The following is a 20,738-nucleotide window of genomic DNA, read 5'->3' on the forward strand; positions in this document are numbered from 1 at the left end:
ACATTATGTTAAAAGCTGCACTAATCAATAACTCAACGGCAGCATTCAAAACATTCTTCATTGTGGGGGTTGGTTCTGTCTCGGTGCCTGTGTGTGCTATATGTGTGTAGTTGGTGTGTAGTGGGAGCTCCCGGGGAGGCTGTGAGTGTGACAAGCGTCCGATGTTCAGCCAAAGTCACAAAGAGGCTTCCTCCACCTCATCCTCAGTCTACAGGGAGATAACTCTCTGTGTTCACTGATAACAGCTCGCTCTTTGTTTTTTTCCTCCTTACTGTTAAAACCAAAGAGAGGAGAAACCTTCAGGAGCATCCCGCTTCATTTCTGCACGGCCGATCTGTTCAGTCTGTGGTCAGAGTTCTTCTGCTTTATATACCTACATACTTTAACAATCCTGCTTTGGTAGTTTATTTCCATCAGCTTCAGAAATCCCATCACTAAAGATGTAAAAATTATTTTTAAAAAGCACACAAAACACATGAAAAAGAGTGTTGTATGGGAAAAAAGTCAGCATTCTGAAATTAAAGTAAAAATTCTGTTTTTCCATCGAAATTATTATTATTATTATTATTATTATTTTACTTTGTTGCCTTAAATCTTCTTCTGTAGAGTTTAGAGCATGATGCTAGATTTTTGCAGATACAGTCATGGACTGTATTGGTACCCCTTGAATTGTTACAGAAAATACACCATTTCTCCCTGAAAATGTTGCAATTACAATTTTTTTTTTTTTTTTTTGGTATCCACATGTTTATTTCATGTAGGTGCATTTGAATAATACAAAACAACAGAAGAAAAAAGACAAAATTGACAAAATTTTACACAAAACTCAAAAAATGGGCTGGACAAAATTATTGCCATCCTTTTAAAACTGTGAGTAAATCACTTTTTTCAAGCATGTAATGCTCATTTAAACTCACCTGTGGCAGCAACAGGCGCTGGTGATCTAGAAATCGCACCTGAAGCCAGTTAGAATGTGTAAAAGTTGACTCAACCTTTGTGTTGTGTGCCTGTGTGTGTCACACCAAGCATGGAGAAGAGAAAGAGGAGTTGAGTATTGTCTGAGGACTTAAGAAGCAAAGTTGTGGAAAAATATGAACAATCTCAAGGTTGCAAGACCATCTTCAGAGATCTTGCAATTCCTTTGTCCACTATGCGTAATATAATCAGGAAGTTTATAACCCATGGAACTGTGGCTGATCTCCCTGGACGTGGACAGAAGAGAACAACTGACAAAAGAATACAACACAGGATAGTTGGAATGGTGGATAAACATCCTCAGTCAACATCCACATAAATTCAGGCTGTCCTGCAGACTCAGGGTGCAAAAGTGTCAGCTCGGACCATACATGGTCATTTGGATGAGATAAAGTGCTATGGCAGGAGACCGAGGAGAACCCCACTGCTGACAAAGAGACATAAAAAAGCCAGTGTGGAGTTTGTAAAAATATACCTGAGTAAGCCTCAATCCTTCTGGGAGAACATTTTGTGGACAGATGAGACTAAGGTAGAGCTTTTTGGAAAAGTACGTCATTCTACTGTTTACAGAAAACAGACTGAGGCCTACAAAGAAAAGAACACAGTACCTACAGTCAAACATGGTGGAGGTTCAAAGATGTTTTGGGGTTGTTTTGCTGCCTCTGGCACTGGGTGCCTTGACTGTGTGCAAGGAATCATGAAATCTGGAGATTATCAAAAGATTTTGGGTTTAGTAGGGTCTAGTGTCAGAAAGCTGAGTCTGCATCAGAGGTCATGGGTGTTCAAGCAGGACAATGATCCCAAACATACCTCAAAAAACACCAAGAAATGGTTGGAGACAAAGCGCTGGAGAGTTCTGAAGTGCTCAGAAATGAGTCCGGATCTAAATCCCATTGAACCTATGGAGAGCTCTCAAAATTTCTGTTGCAAGAAGACACCCTTCAACAATTTTTTCCGGCTCATTTTTTGAGTTTTGTGTGAAATTTTGTCAATTTCGTCTTTTTTTCTTCTGTTGTTTTGTGTTGTTCCAATGCACATAAATGAAATAAACGTGGATACCAAAAATCATTTGTAATTGCAACAATTTCTGGGAGAAACTGTGTATTTTCTGTAAAAATCCCAGGGGTGCCAATACTTTCGTCCATGGCTGTAGCTGATTTGTAGATAGTTCCAAATTCATTCTAGCTGATACTGAGACTTGATGAGAGTATTCAGACCCCCTTCACTTTCTTTCCCAGCTTCTCATGTTGCTGCCTGATGCTACAGTCAAAAAAAAACTTTTTTAATTCTCATTAATCTACACTTAGTACCCCATCATGAGCAAGTGAAAACAGAATTTTTGAAATTTTTCACATTGACACATTGGGGGGAGAGCTTTGTGGGACCCGGCCAAACTGGGGTCCATAGAGGGCAGCAAATCATGGAATATTGAAAAGTTATCTGACGTTTATTTTTAACCTGAATAATAACCACTCTTATCACAGCAACAAAAAATATTTTTATTTATGCTGTAGCACAATAAAGCCTTTTTCCAAATGTGAATTGATTTTCAGAAAAAAAAAAAAAACTTCACCTTTTTATTAGTGTTAACACTGTGGATGGCTACATGGAACTAAATGATTAGGAAAGTCATGTCAGATGTCGAAGCTGAGCCATAATGTGCACAAATTTCAGGATGCACAAAGAAGAAAGAAGAATATTTTTTGGGAAAAAAAAAGTTGTGAAAAGAGGCAAAAAATGGATTAAAAGTGGCAGCATAAGGCAAACAGTGGCAAACATGGGTGAAAAGTGGAATAAATTGATTAATAATGGCAAAAAGGAAATTGCAGAAATCGTCAAGAATGGGGTGAGGTGGCAAAATGAAATGGCAAAAAGTTGTGAAAAAACAATGCAAAAACTGATGAAATGTGGCAAAATTGGCTAAGTGCCCAAATTGGCAAAAAAGTTGGATCAGTGGCGAAAAATTAGGTACAAAGTGACAAAACGGGTCAAAAACAGCAAAATGGGCAAAACATGGCAAAAGATGGCTAAATTGGGCAAAAGTTGCAAGATGTTGCAGAAATGGGCGAAACGTTGCAGAAAATTGCAAAAAGGGGCCAAGAAATTGCAAATATGGGCAAAAAACAGTAAGGAAATAAATAAGTGCCAGAAATTGGTGAAAAAGGGCAAAAAAAGAGTGAAAATGGAAGAAAGTTCCAAAAGAGTGCCAATACATTAGCAAAAAGTGACAAAAATGAGAGAAAGATGTAGCAATAATGGAAGGAAAATTTACTGCAAATAAACCATTTCAACATCAGAACCCAATCAAACTTAACAAACTTTTCAGTTCTAACATGAATTAACTGTTAGTCAGGATTCTAGCACCAATGCTGCTGATCAAACACACATGCACTGATATCATTAATAAATTACAAGTATGGAGAGCCCATTCTCTGGGTTAGTCAGAGGTCCGTCTGGGTTTATCAGGGGCCCATTCTCTGGGTTTATCAGGAGCCCATTCACTGAGTTTGTCATGGGCCCAATCCCCGAGTTTGTCAGGGGTCCATTCATCGAGTTTGTCATGGGCCCAATCCCTGGGTTTGTCAGGGGTCCATTCATCGAGTTTGTCATGGGCCCATTCACTGGGTTTGTAAGGGTCCCATCTGGTTTGTAAGGAGCCCATTCTCTGGGTTTGTCAGGGGCCTAGCTTTCTCTGTGGGCGGTCCTGGTGTGACGTCATGTTTCCATGCTCTATTATGATAAAAGAGATTAACCACAGTAAACTACTGAAATGTATTGTGATTAAAAAAGAGAACTGTAAGCTAGCCCTGGTGATCTCTGATGTAGAGAAATGTGCCACTGGATTGTCATCAATCTAGTTATCTAGTCATAAATTATTCTTTCTATGGTCTACGTAGAGGAAGGGTGGAAATTGTTTGAATTTGCTGCTTCATATCCAGAGAAGTTCCAGAACAGCGCTTCAAGAAGTCAAATACTTCAGCACCCAGAATGGACAGGTTTCACCGAAGAATGGGGACGAAAGATTCACCTTAAAAGAAAAAAAAAAGTCCAGGTGAAATCTTTTGGACACATAACAGTTTGGTTTTCCCCTTTATTTGCGACCATGAAGTTTAGGTGGAGGTGTTTTGTCTGCTCTTTGCTCAAAGTCAGGGAAGATTTCACCTCTTCTTATTGTTGTTTTCTGCAAAGATTTCATTCCTGTTCTTCTTCAGGGACTCCAGTAGGGTTTATAATAATTATCTGGTGACAGAGATGCAGAGGAGGATCAAATTAAAAGTCTTCATGAGAACACTCAGTTATAAGAACAGCCCACAGTGGAAGAATCAAATAAACTTTATTGATCCGTGAGGGGCGGATTAGGTCACGGCACAGGTGGAAACACACAGGTAGGCTGAGGAACAGGATGAGATGGTATTAAGGAACTGAAATTAAAACACAATAGCAAAGGAGGCACAGACAGCAGGGATTAAAGGGGGAGTCTGTCATTTTATAACCAGCTGTGTATCATTATTATACCTCTATATTATATGTAAATGAACTAGGGATGGGACTTTACAGTGGTTTATGTTCTCAAGCTTTTGCCTGCATGCGGAGTGGAAGAATCACAGAAAAACAAGGTCTCTTCAGCAGCTGGTGTCATGGTTTAATCAGTCACTGTGTTAACTGGTGACTTGGGCTTGCTGTCATAGTTATATCATTATAGAATATTGATATTCCTGTGTTGGTACAGTTCAAAGGCCTCTAAAATGAGAGTGAACCTGATTGGTGGGCAGAGATTGAGGTCAAAGGAGGTTAAAACTATCATAGTCAGGCATCCAAACTGAAATTATGTCTTTTGTAACTTGAATATTCTAGTTTCTGTTAGTTTGATATTGTGAAATAGATAAGCTCCATTTGTGTCCTTCCCAGGCTTCCTTACTAACCCGAAGCCCTCCCTGTATGTGATCAAACAGTGTGGCAGCAGTGAGGTCATTTTGAGGTAAATAATGGAGTCTGCATGAAAGATTAAACACTTCAGAGTCGGCCCAGAGACGGGGGGAGGAAGTGGTCCAAGAGAAATGAATATTTATTGACGGGTGGCTTTATTGACACAGAGCGAGTTGACACTGTTGACACGTGGGAGCAGATGGTCACTGGGCTGAGCGTGTGTGGCCGGATCGATAACCGCTCACGCCTGACTAAACGTGGCGAGAGATTTGACTGCTTACAAGAGACTCAGTGAAAAAAGAAGTACAGAAAAATTATAAAACAGATACTAGAAGCCATGTTTAGAAGAATTAACTCTGTAAGTGTGGACATGTTTGACCTCACAGTGTAATAACACTGCAGAAACTCTTGGTAAAAGTTGTTTGCAATCCTCTCAAGCTCAGTGAGGTTGGATGGGGGCTGTCAGGGGCCCAGGCTGGGTCCCTAAACCACTCCTGTGTTGTCTTGGCTATGATCTTAGGGTCATTTTCATGTTGGAAGGTGAGCCGACAGTCCAGTCTGAGGTCCTAAGTATTGTGGAACAGGTTTTTACCTCTCTTCTTTTAGCTTTCCCTCAACCCTGACCAGTCTTCCAGTCCCTGCAGCTGAAAAACACCCCCAATGGGCCGAATGGATCCATTAGTATGTTTAATTACTCCACTAACATCATGATGTTTTTATTCAAATATGCCTCCAGTTTGTGTTTGATTATTTATTGCATAACAATTTTAAAAATGAATGTAATTGCTATTATAAACCCTGTCACATGCAGATTACCATTTCTGCTTTTAAATCAAAAATGTCCATTAAAACAAATGAAAAGAAACAAAGTGAGAGGTGTGTAAAGATTCAAAAAGAGGAGGATGAGAACAGAAAGGAAATAAATCTGAGATGTTTCCATGGAAAGACAAAGAAAAGAAGAGCAGAGAGGTACAGAGGGAAGTGAGTTTATCTCCAAAGTCCCTCTGGAGTGAAAATATTGATCCTCTGATGGACTGACTGACAGGCTCCAGAGGTGATCTCAAGCCCACGTTTCTGCTCCTCCGTGGGCTCCTGGCCCCTCTGAGACCCCCTCTCCAGACGCCCCCTCAGACTCTATTTCTGTAGAGACACATTATCCCCCCTCCCCGCTATAAATCATTGGGACACAGCTGGTGAAATGAACATGACTTAGCACTCCGCCATATTCTCCAGGAACGCCAACAAGTGTCTGAATCAAAGCCAACGACGCTTCTTCTCATACCGACACACATAGCTAAGTAATGAGCCACCGGAGAGCTCCTTTCACAGGGACCCTAGCATGGCCCCCAGCTGTTGTCTGCAGCTCTGCTCTCTCTAAAATACACGTAGAGGAAAACAACGATCACATCACATGGTTAAGTCTCTGTTTCAAGGTAGTCTTCTCTGATGTTCTCAGTTACAGATTCTCTTGATTTAACTTGTATGTTTTAAGAGGATGGATCAGCCAAGAACTTCTTGGTTATCAATAGCAGTGGTTCTCAAATGGTGTGGCAAGGCAAGTCTAGATGTGGTGCGGGAATTTGTACAACCATGTGTGATTACTATGACTGGACAGCCTCTTGGAAATCAAACATTTTCTGTACTATATCTGGATTTTTCTTACAGTGCTTTTTTCACATATGCATGCTTTTTGGCTAATGTGGTGTAAAAATAAATAACAGGTGCATGAATATGAATTTTAGCATGTTTTTGTGTAGTTCACTTGTTCCCAAATGGTGCAGCATCGTGAATTTGAGCAACCATGTGTTTTTACTACAACTATACAAGATACTGTAAGAAAATCTAAAGAGGCAGTTTTGCATGGATTTGAAGATGGTGTGCTTTGAGGTTTTGGTGTGATGTTCAGTGTGCCTTGGGCAAAAAATGTTTGAAAAATCATGGATCAATAGGATGTACTAAGTATATCTAACATTCTTTAAATGAACCAAACTGTACACAGAGAAATGCTGTAAAACTCCAGACTGGAGCCTGGAAAGCCTCTTAGCCTTTAACACATGAGTTCTAAAAGGTTTTTGTAAAGAATAAAGAGATGTGAGGCGGTCCAGAGAAAGGTTAAGTAGCCCTTTCCCCCCTCGGCGTTTCATTATTAAAAGTTAAACTGTGCCTGACACTTTTCCTCCTAACTAAAGAAACTCTCCTCAGCAGCATTCCGACTGTGGTGGCATGAAAAGCTCCCGTCTGAAATAAATAGCACGCTGACATTTTCCATAATGACATGTAGACCATGAGTCTGCTGAATACCGAAGGAGGAATAATGTTAAAACAGTGAAACAGCAAAGAGATGTTAACTCTGAATAAATGCCAATGAAGCTCTTTATGGACTGGATGACTGAAACAAGCCACTGAACTGTTTCATAACAAGCTTTCATTTACATTCAGTCCATCTGTTTAAAGAAAGCTTATTTTCAGTATGTCCAACCATAGACTGTAGAAAGAATTTAACAAACCTGGTGTGACGTCAGCCGTCTGCTTACAATAGGTGGACTCAAACAGCTCTTGAAGCCAATCCGTGGCGGGCTCTCTATTGAAATTGCGGTCTCCACTGAACTTTGGATCAACCTAATGGGCACGCCCACTAAGCTCAACTTCCTGTCAGCTAGCTAGCTAGCATTCTGGTTGACAGAAACGTAGCCTCTACCTGTCGAGCTATCTGTCAATCAAAAGAGGCGCGCCAATCAGTACACAGTGAGGTTTTTCCTAAATATAATCTAAACCATTGTGGTACAAAAAGTGAGAGCACATGAAGACATTAGCTAATGAGACACGTTTGGTTATGAACCAGGCTGTAAACCAGTTTATTTCTAGGGTAAAACCGGCTGTTTAACAGGTGTTTTCTGCAAATAAGCAAAAAAAGAGACAGTTTTTGAGATTATGAAGTTGTTTCCATCGAGCAGTCCAGTTCAGTTCATTTCTTCGCATTTCCATCTATCATTAGTGCCCAACCTGGGGTCCGGGACCCCCGGGGGGCCAAAGATCTAAGGGAGGGTGTGAGGCCTTGTCTGCTTTGAGGCTGCCAAAACAAGATTTGCAAATATTGACTAAAACCATGAGAAAGCATTTATTAAGAAGATTACACAAGGCTCTTTTGATGAGAAAAGCATGCATAGGTCTTTATTAGGGTTTTATATGTGAAACAAATGAAATCTATGCTGATTTTTGACAGCAGTGTGTCACTTTTTCTTCTCTCTTGGGTCTCTTGGGTCCGACCTATCTATCCCAAAAAGGTGGCACTACACACACAACAATAGGGGTTTGCTCTGACGTTGCTTTCCACGGGCCTGACTGCTCTGCTGTAATTAGGACTATCAGGACTAGACAGATCCATAATGTTTCCTGGACCGTGGATATTGAAATGTGGCCAGAAATCATGTCTTCATAAATGTTTCCAAACTTTTCTGTACAGGTATTTAATCTGAGGATCTGCACCGACTGTGGCTAACAGTCCAGATGTGGTTATTAAAAGAAATAGCACTTTTCAGCAGAAATAAATCTGTTTACTGCTTTTTCCCTATTGATTTCTGGGGCCTTAGTAAAAGGCCAATTTGTCAAGAAACACACATGATGTGTGGTTATAAATCGTTTTTCTTTATTAGCAGTAATGACACTGATAAAGTCAGAGGCAGAATAAAAGAGGAGCTGGGGTGGAGGAGGGCTGTAAAAAGAGGCTTGCTGAGGGAGCAGCAAAGCATAGCCAGGCAAGAGCAGTTTACATATGGCAGCACGAGTGCGATTTGCCAGTAGTGTGCTTAGAATGTTAACTGATGAGGGCTTATGTAAAATAAGCTGATTTCAATTATATGGCAGTGCTTGACTTTGTGAACTAACGCTATATATGTATAGATATGGTTTTGGTGTGCCTTGAAAATTTGGCTTGATCATAGGTGTGCCTTATGCAAAAAAGATTGAAAACCACTGCTCTACAGAGTGAATGGGCACCAATTTCTACAGAAACACTTCAGAATTTGGGAAAAGTCTTCCTAGAAGAGAGGCTAACTTCACATTAAGGTACATGCATTTGAATACAATGCCATTACAGACCCTGCTGATGTAAAGGTCAGGGGGATGAATACTTTTGTTCATATAGTGCACTAATCATCAACTGGCGGCCCGGGGGCCATACCAGGCCCCCCAAAGCTTTCTGTCCGGTCCCCGAAAGATCATTAAATTCAGAAAAGGAGGAACAAAAGATGTTGTGCTTTTAAGGTTATCTTTTGGCTTTAAATGTCTGTTAAATCCATCCCAGAAACAATTAATATTGAAATAGTTTTAGAATCACTTAACATTTGATCTGTTTTTACAGAAATTTACTGTCATTATTAGTAGATATTTTTAAAAAAGGGCTATGGTTGTGCTGCAAAAATGACCAGAAAAAGCAGTGAAAAGGGGTTAGAGAGTAGCAAAAATTGGTTATAAGTAGCAAAATGGGTTGTGGAGTGGCACAAAGGGACAGAAATTGGCAGAAAAAGTTAAGAGTAGAGGTTAAAATGTGGCAAAAATTAATAAAAGATGAAAAAAAGGGGGAAAAGTATCAAAAATTGGCGACAAATGACAAAAATAGTGCAAAAAAAGTAATGAAAAAGGGTTAGAAGTGGCAAACATGGATAAAAGAGTGGCACAAAAGGATAAACCATGCAGGAAAAGTGGTTTGAATAGGTTAAAGAATGGCAAAACTGGGTTTAAGAGGTAAAAATGGCCTAAAAGTGGCAAAAATTGTTTTTTAAAGTTGAAAAAAAATGTAATGAAAAGGGGTTAAAAAGAAACAAAATTCGAAGAAAAGTGGCAAAAATGGATGAAAGAGTGCACAAAGGGGATCAAACATGCAGGAAAAGTGGTTAAAATGGGGTAAAATCTTGCAAAAATTTGGTTAAAGAGGCACAACAGGACAGAAAGTATCAAAAAGGGGTTAAAACTTAAAAAAAAAAGGAGTTAATATTGGTGCTAAATCACAATTGTTGAGGGCCCATTTTCTGGGATTTTCAGGGGCCCAGCCAACTCTGTTGTCAGGCCTGTCTCCTTGTTGCCTGCTGTATAATAGATAATACGGATGGATCTCACTGGTAATGTCTAAAACACAAATACTACTACAACAATATTTCAATCAGACCAAAATATTTCTTTAATTTTTGTTCATGTGAAAGTCTGGCCCCCAGAGTTTCTGTCGAGACTAAATCTGGCCCTTGTGCAAAAGTACTTGATGACCCCCGATATAGTGTTTGTGCAACTAGAATGCAATTCTCAGAGTTTGCAGCTTTAGCAGATCGTCCTGTTTCTTCATGTTCTGAGATCGTCCTACTATAACACCCCTATTTCAGAGTTTCAAAACAAATTAAGTTCCAAAATAAAAACAGTGATGAAATGGAATCAGCACTCAAGCATAATCATCATAATCATCTGCTAAAGCCTTTTCATGGTGTTGAAAGGTGCACTGATAATAGAGTCTAGTCATGTGGATTTGCGGTAGAATTAAAATGTCTCTATTTGGAGGTTTTAAAGCATGCCTACCCTTTTGTTTCTGCCTTCTTCCCTCTCTGTTATGTGATTGCTTTCAGCGTGCTCACATTAAACTCGTGGTATTCTTAAAATAAGAGTTTATGTAGCTAACCAATGTAGTGCTAACGCTCTAAGCTCTTGAGTGGAGGGTGTGAATCCTGAGCTAAAGAAGTCCGGGGTTCAGAGGGTTAGGGGCTCTGCGGCGGTTTTATTTTCTGACCTGCTGACTCTGAACGGGAATGTTGATGAATGTTTTTCTCAGTAACTTTGAACGAGTCCATCAGGATCAGGCTGCTGTGAACACTCATCAGCAGGCCGAGTGTCTGTGTGTCCTTCTGAGTGCTGGGTAATCAGGATAGTGGAGATGTTCTAATGATTACACATCGGAGACGGCTCTCTTATTAATGTGACCACACAGAGTTGGTGCTGGGCTCTGATCAAAGCTCTGGTTCTCAGCCAGCCCCTGTGCTGTGATGCTAACAGCTAAGCGACCCGCCTCAATAGTTTAGCTTCTATTTCAGGAGCTGCTGTGTCACTGAGGAGACATTAAACAGAATCACAGCCAGAAGGAGTTTTCTCTAACTGTCTCTGTGAGAAACACCCAGAGCAGCACGACGACCTGAAGTTAGCGTACGCTGTTTCTGAGCTTCAACAGAACGTCTCTAAACCATCTGTCCTGAGCTGCAGCAGCATCTCTGGCGTCCACTTTGAGGCTTCCTGTCAGGTGAATGGATGAATCTGAACAACAGGGCAGGATACTGTATACTAGCGGTGGAGACAGTTGTGACCACTGTGCCGTCACTATAGTGGACAGCAGAAGTACCACTGTCAACATTCAGCTACTATATGTTTCAGTTGACAATAACTTTCTCAGATGTATTTTGGAGCTTTAAACTCTTCAGTTTTACTCCATTTATCTCTGCTAAACTGCTCCAGCTCTGTCAGGTTGTACAGAGATCAGGCTCGAAGAGCCCCTTTCAAGTCCAGCCATAAATTCTCTAGCAGACCAGGGTCTGGGCTTTGACTTGGCCACTCCAGAATATTCCCCCTGTTGTCTTTAAGCCATCTCTATGTAGCTTTCTCTGTATGCTTTGGCTCATCGTCTTCCTGGAAAATAAATCTTCTCCCAAGCTGCAGCTCTCTGTCACACAGAATAAGATTGTCCAGGATTTTCCTATATTTTGCTGCCTTCATTTTATCCTCTACCTTTACAAGCCTGCTGAGAAGCATCTCTACAGCATGATGCTGCCACCACCGTGCTTCACAGTGGGGAGGGTGTGTTTGTGGTGATGTGCAGTGTTTGGTGTCTTGTCTGATGGCTAAAAAGCTCCATTTAGGTCTCATCGGATCAAAGAACTTCCTTCCACTTGACCATGGAGTCTCCCACATGCCTTTTAGTGAACTCTAGTCCAGATTTAATCTGAGTTTTCTTCAACAGTGGCTTTCTCTTTGCCACTCTCCCATGAAGCTTTTAATGCTGAAGAACCCGACCAACAGTTGTTGCATGCAGAGTCCCTCCCATCTCAGCTGCTGAAGCTTGTAACTCCTTCAGAGTAGTCATAGGTGTCTTGGTGGTCTCTCTCACTAGTCTCCTTCTTGCACGCTCACTCAGTTGTGAGGATGACCTGATCGAGGCAAATTTACACATGTGCCATGCTCTTTCAGTTTCTTGATGATGGATTTAACTGAACTCTCAGGGATGTTCAGAGGTTTGGAAATGTTTTGTCTCCATCCCCTGACTTATACTTTTCAATAACCTTTTCTTTAAGTTGCTTGGAGTGTTCCTTTGTCTTCATGGTGTAATGGTCGCCAGAAATACTGCTTCACCAGTGACTGGACCTTCCAGAGATATGATGATCCATAAGGCTGCCCACATAATTGTCTGTGCCCCTGAGAAACTCAGAGAATGGGCCCTCCCCAGCTATCATTCATCCTGACTAACAGATACCTCATTTTGGAGCTGAAAAATTTGTGAAACTATTACAAGGTTCTGATGTTGGAGGTATTTTTTGATGCTATTTTTTTACTCCTTTCCACTAGTTTTCTGCCCATTTTTGCCACTGTCAAACACATTTAATTGCTTTTTTTTCAACACCTCAAATGCATTTTCTACTGTTTGTTGCACATTTTTGCTGTCCCTCTGTTACTTTCACCATTTTTTTTGCCAATTTTTGCTATTTTCACCCCATTCTGCTGCGTTATTTGACAATGATTGTCCCTTTTTGCCACTTGTTGCCTGTTTTTGTTGCCTCTTTGCCAATTTTTGCCATTTTTACCCAATTTTGCTGCTTTATTTGCCAACCATTGTCACAATTTTACCACTTGTTGACTGTTTTATTGCCTCTTAGCAACTTTTATGCCACTTTGAACCCCTTTTTTTGCAACTTTTTGCCCATTTTTTTCCTTCATCTTTTTGCTAGTTTTATCTCCTTTTGCTGCTTTTTTCCAATTTTGCCTCTTTAACCCAATCTTGCTGTTTTTTGCTACTTCTTTTTGCAACTTTAAACCATCTATGATGCTTTTAACCCGTATTTGTAACTTGTCACCCTTTTTTGCTGCTTTTCAACCAATTTATAATATTATATTAATTATCGACCAATTATGCTGCTCGTTGCCCTTTTTGACACTTTTCACCCCTTTTTTGGTCTTTTTTCATAATTATTCAGTTATTTCCCTTATAGTCGTCTCAGTTTCTGATTTATTTCCTGGCATCTTGACATTTGTGCACATCATGGCTTAGATATGAAGTCTGACATTACTCTCCATTGTGCCTATCCACATTATTAACATTGAAAAGGCATTTCTGTTTTAAGAAAAGGGTTTACAGTTAGAAAAAAGCTAGATTGTACAACAGCAGTAAAAAAAAATACAGCTTTGATGAGAGTGGTTATTATTCAGGTGGAAAATAAAATCTGGTTGTCACTGATTAACTTTACAATGGACCATGATTTTGCTGACCTCCATGGGCTCTCCATTTTGGCTGGCCTACAGAAAGCTTTCTCTTTATCCCCCCCTCATATTTTGATAGGACATGCTGAAAAGGGACAGGAAATATGGGAATTGATCCTGCAACCAGTGCGTCAAGGACTCTATATAGACTAATCTGGTGCCTGTGGCACACAAGTCTCACATAATACTGATTATTGCCTTGCTGTATTCAAAATAAAAGCTGAGAAATAGAACCAAGATAGTTATTAAATACTAGTCCAGGTCTAAAATCCTCTCGAGTATGTTCCTGATGGTCTGTACATGTTTAAACCTACAGCCTCATGTTCAGAGTCTGACTGAGCTGTGCTGAATAACATGGAAAGTTCACACACAAACACCCCTCTGGTCTCTCTGTCTCCCTGGCGACGCTAAGTACTCTCTTCCTCCTGGATTCGAGTTTACCTGAGTGTTATAATTGGAGGTGTGTGCTGTGTGTCACTGTTTGTGTGTGCAGAAGGTCATGGGGAACAGAGCTGAATGGCAGCAGGAACATGAAGTGAACACGCAGACACAGAAATCCCCAGGATATCTACCAGAATACCTCTGTGTGCTTATTTGTCTCTGTCTCTCTGATGGATTCAGTCCCTTTGAAAGCACATTTATTCTAAAATGATGATGTCTAAAGCTTTAAAGGCTGAAAAAAGCACCCATTTGTCAATCATCTTCTGTCTGAAAACAACAGGACTCTTCATAAACAAATATTTTTGTGTTTAGGTTAGAAATATATCTGTTTCAGTGGTTTTGGTTGGTGCTGATTTCATGTATTTGTTTTCTCTCTAGGGGAATGCATGTTTGTTTTACAGGACTGTAAGTGTTTTATAATGCCATCTAAAAAATTATTTTAATAAAAGATAGAAAGAAAGGGCAACATAATTCACAATAGAACATAAACATCATATCAGATGTTAAGACTGAGGCATTTTACCATTTCATGAAATATCAACTCAGTTTGAATTTTACAGCAGCAACACATCTCAAAGAAGCAGGGACGAGGCCATGTGTCGCACTGTGTAGCTTCCCCTCTGTTTTCAACAACTGACTGTAAACATCTTGGAAGTGAGGAGACCAGGTGATGGAGTTTTGGGAGAGGAATGTTGTCCCATTCTTGTCTAATGAAGGATTCTAGATGGGTCTTCTTTGCTGGATTTTTCCTTTTGTGATGCTCCGAATGTTTTCTATAGGTGAAAGGTCTGGACTGCAGGCAGGTCAGTTTAGGAACGGACTCTTCTACTGTGCTGCCATGCTGTTGCGATGGATATGGTATGTGGTTTAGCAATGTTTTGCTGAAATATGCAAGGCCAATTCTGGGTGGGAGCATACAGTATGTTGCTGTAAAACCTCTATCTACCTTTCAGCATTGATAGCTCCTTTCCAGATGTGTAAGCTGCCCACGCCATAGGTATGCAACCCCATACCATCAACGATGCAGGCTTTAGAACTGAGCCAGGATAACAAGCTAAATGGTCCCTCTTATGTTTAGTCTACAGGGCACAGCGACAGTGGTTTCTAAAAGTAATTACAAATTCTGATTTATGTGACCACAGAACAGTTTTCCATGTTGCCGCAGTCCATTTTAAATGAGCTTTGGTCCAGAAAAGATGGATCCTGTTCACAAACGGCTTCTTCTTTCCATGATCCAGCTTTAACTGTCATTTGTGGATGGCACGGCCACCTGTGTTTACAAACAATGATCTCTGGAAGTGTTCCTGAGCCCATGCAGTGATTTCTTGAGCCCTTACAGAGATTTCTCCAGATTCTCTGAATCTTTAATGATATTATGGACTGTAGATGGTGAGATATTCAAGGTATTCACTATTTTACTTTGAGAAGTATTTTTCTGGTATTGTTGTCTAATTAGCTTTAAATTGAGCTTCCAGCTGTTTTTCATTAATACTAGTAACTTTTTGGGCCTTTAGTTGCCCTGTCCCTACTTTTTTGAGATGAGTTGCTGCCATCAAATTCAAAGTAATCTATTTTTTTTCAATGAAATGTTAGAATGCGTCAGGTATAACTGCATGTTGAGGACTTTCCTGAGCACATTAGAAATGCTGACAGAGCGTTAAAATCGTCTCTTTCCTAAAATCTGTTCTCTAACGGTGAAACTCTGGATGTTACAGGAAGAGTCGGGCCCTTGTTTCCCCCTCCTGTAAGTTTGAGTCTAATGGAAGAGTCTGGCTGGTTTGGAGGATCTAAATGTGTATGTGGAGGTGATGTAGGAGTGTAAGTGGCGGGCTGAGGGGCCCCTTCAGAGAGTGGGGGGGGTCTGAAGTGGCGTCCTTCCATTAACACAGAGCGAGGTGTGTGTGAGAGATAACTGCCGGCTCTCACACTCCGACACCTCATGTCTGCTTTTTCTTCAAACACACACTCCGTCAGCCCATCATACACACTTCACTGCCACTTCATCCACTCACATGCCACCATGTTGACTCACTCGCCACGAGACAGGCGGGCGAGCGGCTGGATGGAAGCGGACCAATCACGCTCACACATCATATACGGTGTTGGTGTGGTGACTTCATTCCCTGTATTTTAGGATTTAAGCCGTAATCTTTCTAATCTCTGCTGCTCATAATTCACCTGGCTGCTGTTACCGTAATACTCTCATCATCGTGCACCTCCTAATCTGATCAGCATTGATTGTTGTTACTGTAATGTTTGAATCAGCAGCTCCTTTTAATTTAGTTTTCAGGTTTAACTCACATCAGCGTGCCAGTAAACATTTGAAATGATGTTTTTATTGATTACAGTCACCCTAGAGTTTAGAGAAGCAGCTTTCCTGCTTTTTATTATCTCATCACACACTGTGACACATGGTTGTTTTTACCGTAATGGCTGGATAATGAGTTCCCTGTCATTCTCCTTTTAAACTGCAGTAACAGACTATTTAATGTTTCTCTCTGAATGCACATGTATCAATATGATCATGCATCATATAGTTATTCCTCATTAAGGTTTTCTTTAAAGGCCCTATTATGATTTCAAGAACTAGTCTGGTTTATATCAGAGGATCTTCACACAATTACAAACTAGACTTTATGTTTCTGCAGAGTATTCAACTCCATGACAGTGAAAGTACAGTGTTCAGGTAGGAGGGCTGGAGTGACTTTAGATCTTGACCTCCAAAATCTAATCAGTTCCACTGTGAGTCAGAGTGGACGTTTGTGGAATGTTTAAAGGGAATCTCTCCAAAAGTTTTTGACATATCATGTTCGCAAGAACAGTTCAGATGAACAGATGTAGGGACAAACAACCATAAATCTAAACGTACCTGAAGTGTAAAAAGTCTTTTAGTTCTTATTAGTAATACAATTCTGAATATTTTTGTGTTTTATATTTTTGTCTGATGAGGTACCTGTTTGCAGTATTACACCTACCAGATAAGATCATTAGTACGGTGGCCCTGGAGGTCATTTGCAAAGATATTTCACAAAAAATATGTATATTTATCTTACTTTAAAATAATTTCATGAATGTAAAATGACTGTATGTAGCCCAGAGAAAGTTTCACAAAAAAAAGAAAAATATTTAAAGGAAGTTAAAAAAAAAAAAAACACACACACACACACACACAAAATGGAAAAAAACAAGAAAGTAAAAAAACTTTCATCAAATTAAAAAAATCATTAAACAAGACTTTTACAAAACATGAAACAATACTTTACAGTGAGCAAAAAACATACAGTATATCACAGAATGTAAAATGTTCTAAAATCATAGAATCATAGAAATATTTTTCCAAATAAATAAATAAATAAAATGCAATTCAAGATGGAAAAATATAGTATAAAATAAAATTTTTATATTTTGCCAAATTTAAAATATTTCATAAAACAGGAATTGTACAAAAACAAAAACAAAAAAAACTTTAGTAAACAAAATATATCACAGCATGTGAAAATGTTTTATATTCCTTATAAATATTTTTCCAAATAGATAAATTAATAATACAAATAAAAAAATGAACAGATAAAATTAAATTCAAATTCTAGATGACAAATCTTCTATGTAATAAAATAAATATTTTTTACCAAATTTAAAATATTTCTTTGAACAGGAATTGTACAAAACATAGAAAGTACTTAAGTGATCAAAAATATAGCACAGAATGTGGAAATGTTTTAAAATCCCAAATATTAAAAAAAAAACTATTCTACTACTACTAATAATACTACTACTTATAATAATAATAATAACAATAATAATAACAATTATTATTATAATTTTCTTATTATTGATAATAATAATCATCATCATAATAATCATAATCATAATACTACTTATAATAATAATAGAATAAAATAAAAGTAAAGGAATACATCATCAAATAAAATGAAATATATCTATCCAAATCCAAAAAGAAAATGAAATAAATATATAAGTCCAGAAAACTTGAAATCATTAAACAAATATATTAACTAACAAACTAACAAATAATTAAATAAATTAGATGGGAGAGAAAACTCCCAAGTCTTTCATAAAAAAGATCACACAAAAAATCAAGAATCTACAACCAAAAAATATCTAATTAAATTTTAAAAAATATTAACCAAAGAAACTCCAAACAAAATCACCAGACAAACAGGAAAAAACATTTCATTAGAATAAAAACCTTTCAGGAAATTCAGTAATATTTATGTAACTGAGAAATATTTGACAAGATGCAAACAAAACTAAACCCAGGATTTTCCAAGAGTATAAAATGCTTTTGCCTTTCCTGAAATATAGTCATATTGTTCCTTTTTTTGTATTTCACAAAATATTTTATATTTATTTTTAATTAAATGTTTGTTTATTTTACTTGAACTGTTTGTACATTTTGTAAAATTTATTTTGGGACCTTTAAAAATGTTTAAGTCCCTTGAATTCCTTTTTGCATTTAGAGAAATACCTTTTCTTACATTTCGGGCCACCGTAGATACTCATGACTTATTTAAATTGAATTAAAATGAATTTCTAATGCTGTAAACAGAGTTGGTCTCATTAACCACACAGACGTTGTTCACTGGCTGATAGTTTAGTTGGTGGTTGTTTTTACCGTAGCGTTTGGATCATCAGTTTGTTTAACTCTGTCTGGTTTCTTAGCGTAACATGAAGGAGAGGTTGAAATGTTTTTATTGCATTAAAATTGATTGTTGTTTCTCTATTGTTTGCTTTAAATTATTGATTGTTTTTCCTGTAGGTCTGAGCTTTAACCTCATCAGTTCCCGTGTGTGGCCAGCTAATATAACCTCACATTTCATATTAAATTTGCATCACCCTCAGCAGCTCAGCAGTCTGACCATGATTGCTTTTGCTAAGAATGTTTTTTTGGTTTCATAACATAAATCCTATTAGTTAGGTTGTGATTTAAATGGCATGAAATTGACTGTTCTGGTTGAGCAACTTAAAGGTCAATGACAGAGTTTTTGGTGGCAGAATCTGTTCCAGAGCTGCTTTCTGCTGTGTTCAATCTAATAATGCTTCTGCTGGTGGCTCTTATAGAGGAAGCTAAGAGGGGGAGATTTGTGCTGACATGAAGTAAACAGACATAGCTACACTACATAGATGGTACCTGCTTTAAATGAGGGTCTTGGAGCGGTCTATTCAAAGGCTAGACTTAAATCTGATTGAGATTCTGTGGCGTGACTTTAAACAGGATGTTCATGTTGGAAAACCTTCCAATGAGGCTGAATTAAAATTATTCTGCAAAGAAGAGTGGGCTTAAATTCCTCCACAGTGGTCAGAGACTCAGCATTTAGACAAACAACCCTCAAAAACACCTGCAGGATTCTTTTAAACTTCTTATTCAGTATAAAAGTGAAATCTCTGATGTAACTGATTTCTGTCTGCATGTTTGTTCTCTTCTTAAACAGCTGCATTGTTTTACTCTTACATAACTAAAAGTTAATTTTTCAGTGTAATCAATGAAATAATGTTCCCATCTAATGCAGTGTAGTAAGGTGATAATAAATACAGGATGATTCAGAGACAGACACTGCTGAAAACCTCCCCAGCTGTGAGCGGCGGCCCAGCGGGGGCGTTACCAGCCGAGGCAGGTCAGCGCGGTGGGCTAAGGTTGTCGGTTTGAATCCCCAGACAGCGTCTGCACAGCGGCAGCCTGAGTGAGTCAGCCCGGCGCTTTCTGTGAGTCAGAGCTTTGTTCAACCAGAGGTTTGTTCAAGCTGCGCTCTTCGTGATTCTGTTAATGTCAAACTCCTCCTGAAGCACCACGACTCCTCCAGCTCACTCACAGGCTTCACATTTAGGATTTAACACTTTAAACATTTCTACAGGCGGGTAGTTCACTTCCACGCCGCACTCTCAGGGACTTCCAGGTCCATTCAAAGTTAAATGAGAACCAGAATCCTCCTCGTTTGAGCTCTTAACCTCGTTTGGTTTCACACTTCTGTTGAATTTAGGGGTTGGATTGTGTCTAATCTCTAAGATCTCCATGAATGATAAAATGAAACTCCAGAATCCTAAAAAGACCTGAAAGACCTCATAAAATCCTTCAGAGGTGGACTCTACTGATGATCCAGTACGACCAACAATAGCTGTAGTAGACGGACAAATACTTGATTATTAATGTACATTTTTAGTTAAAAAGTTAAAGTTAGAAAGTCCAGGCTGTAAAATTTACCAACAAGTCAAAATAGTTAGTCCTTTAGTTTACTGCTTTACTATATCTATGTCTAAAGTTACTGCTCTTCTGTTATTCAAGAGACGGTCATGAGATTCCTAATCTCAGTGAGGTTATCATTGTTAAATGAATTTAAATCAATTAAAATAATAATAAAAAGAAAAAGAAGTTTAGAGATAGAATCCACTAGTTTAATTTCTATTTTCCAAATTTTCACAAATCCAAAATTTTTATTCTCAAAGTGTGATCTGAAAGTCTTAAAGTTCTTTCTTTGAATCTTTATTTATACACTGAAAACTTTTCTTTTTGACATTTAAATGCAGTTTTAAAACTTTTGTTTTCAATTATAAAGTTTTATTTTCAAATCCAAGTTATTCAGAGGTTTTTTAATTTACTCACATTCCTTTATATCTGATCTGTTTGATCTGAGATTCTTCAGCCTTAAAACCCTCCTCCAGCTTCCATCCATCTATAGGAGATCTCTTTGTTTTCCTGCCCTGGGCCTCTGACCTCCTCTGTGATCAACTGTGAGAAGATGTCGTGCATCTGTTGCCGTTTGTTGCTGTGTTCAGACTCGACTCCTCCTCCTCCTCGCTGACCGCCTCAGAGCTGCCGTGTATCAGATGTGACTGTGTGGGCGGCGATGGATGTGATAGGATATGAATGTAGAATATCA

The 20,738-nt window shown here is 38.8% G+C and overlaps 1 protein-coding gene across 1 annotated transcript in view; it reads left to right on the forward strand.

Moving 5' to 3' along the window:
- The window catches only part of LOC121527710 (sodium channel protein type 4 subunit alpha-like), a 211,113-nt gene that overhangs the window by 67,208 nt on the left and 123,167 nt on the right, over positions 1 to 20,738 (forward strand). The gene's annotated exons all lie outside the window — the stretch shown is intronic.

This window comes from Cheilinus undulatus, linkage group 19 (genome assembly GCF_018320785.1).
Source record: "Cheilinus undulatus linkage group 19, ASM1832078v1, whole genome shotgun sequence".
Classification (NCBI taxonomy): Eukaryota; Metazoa; Chordata; class Actinopteri; order Labriformes; family Labridae; genus Cheilinus; species Cheilinus undulatus.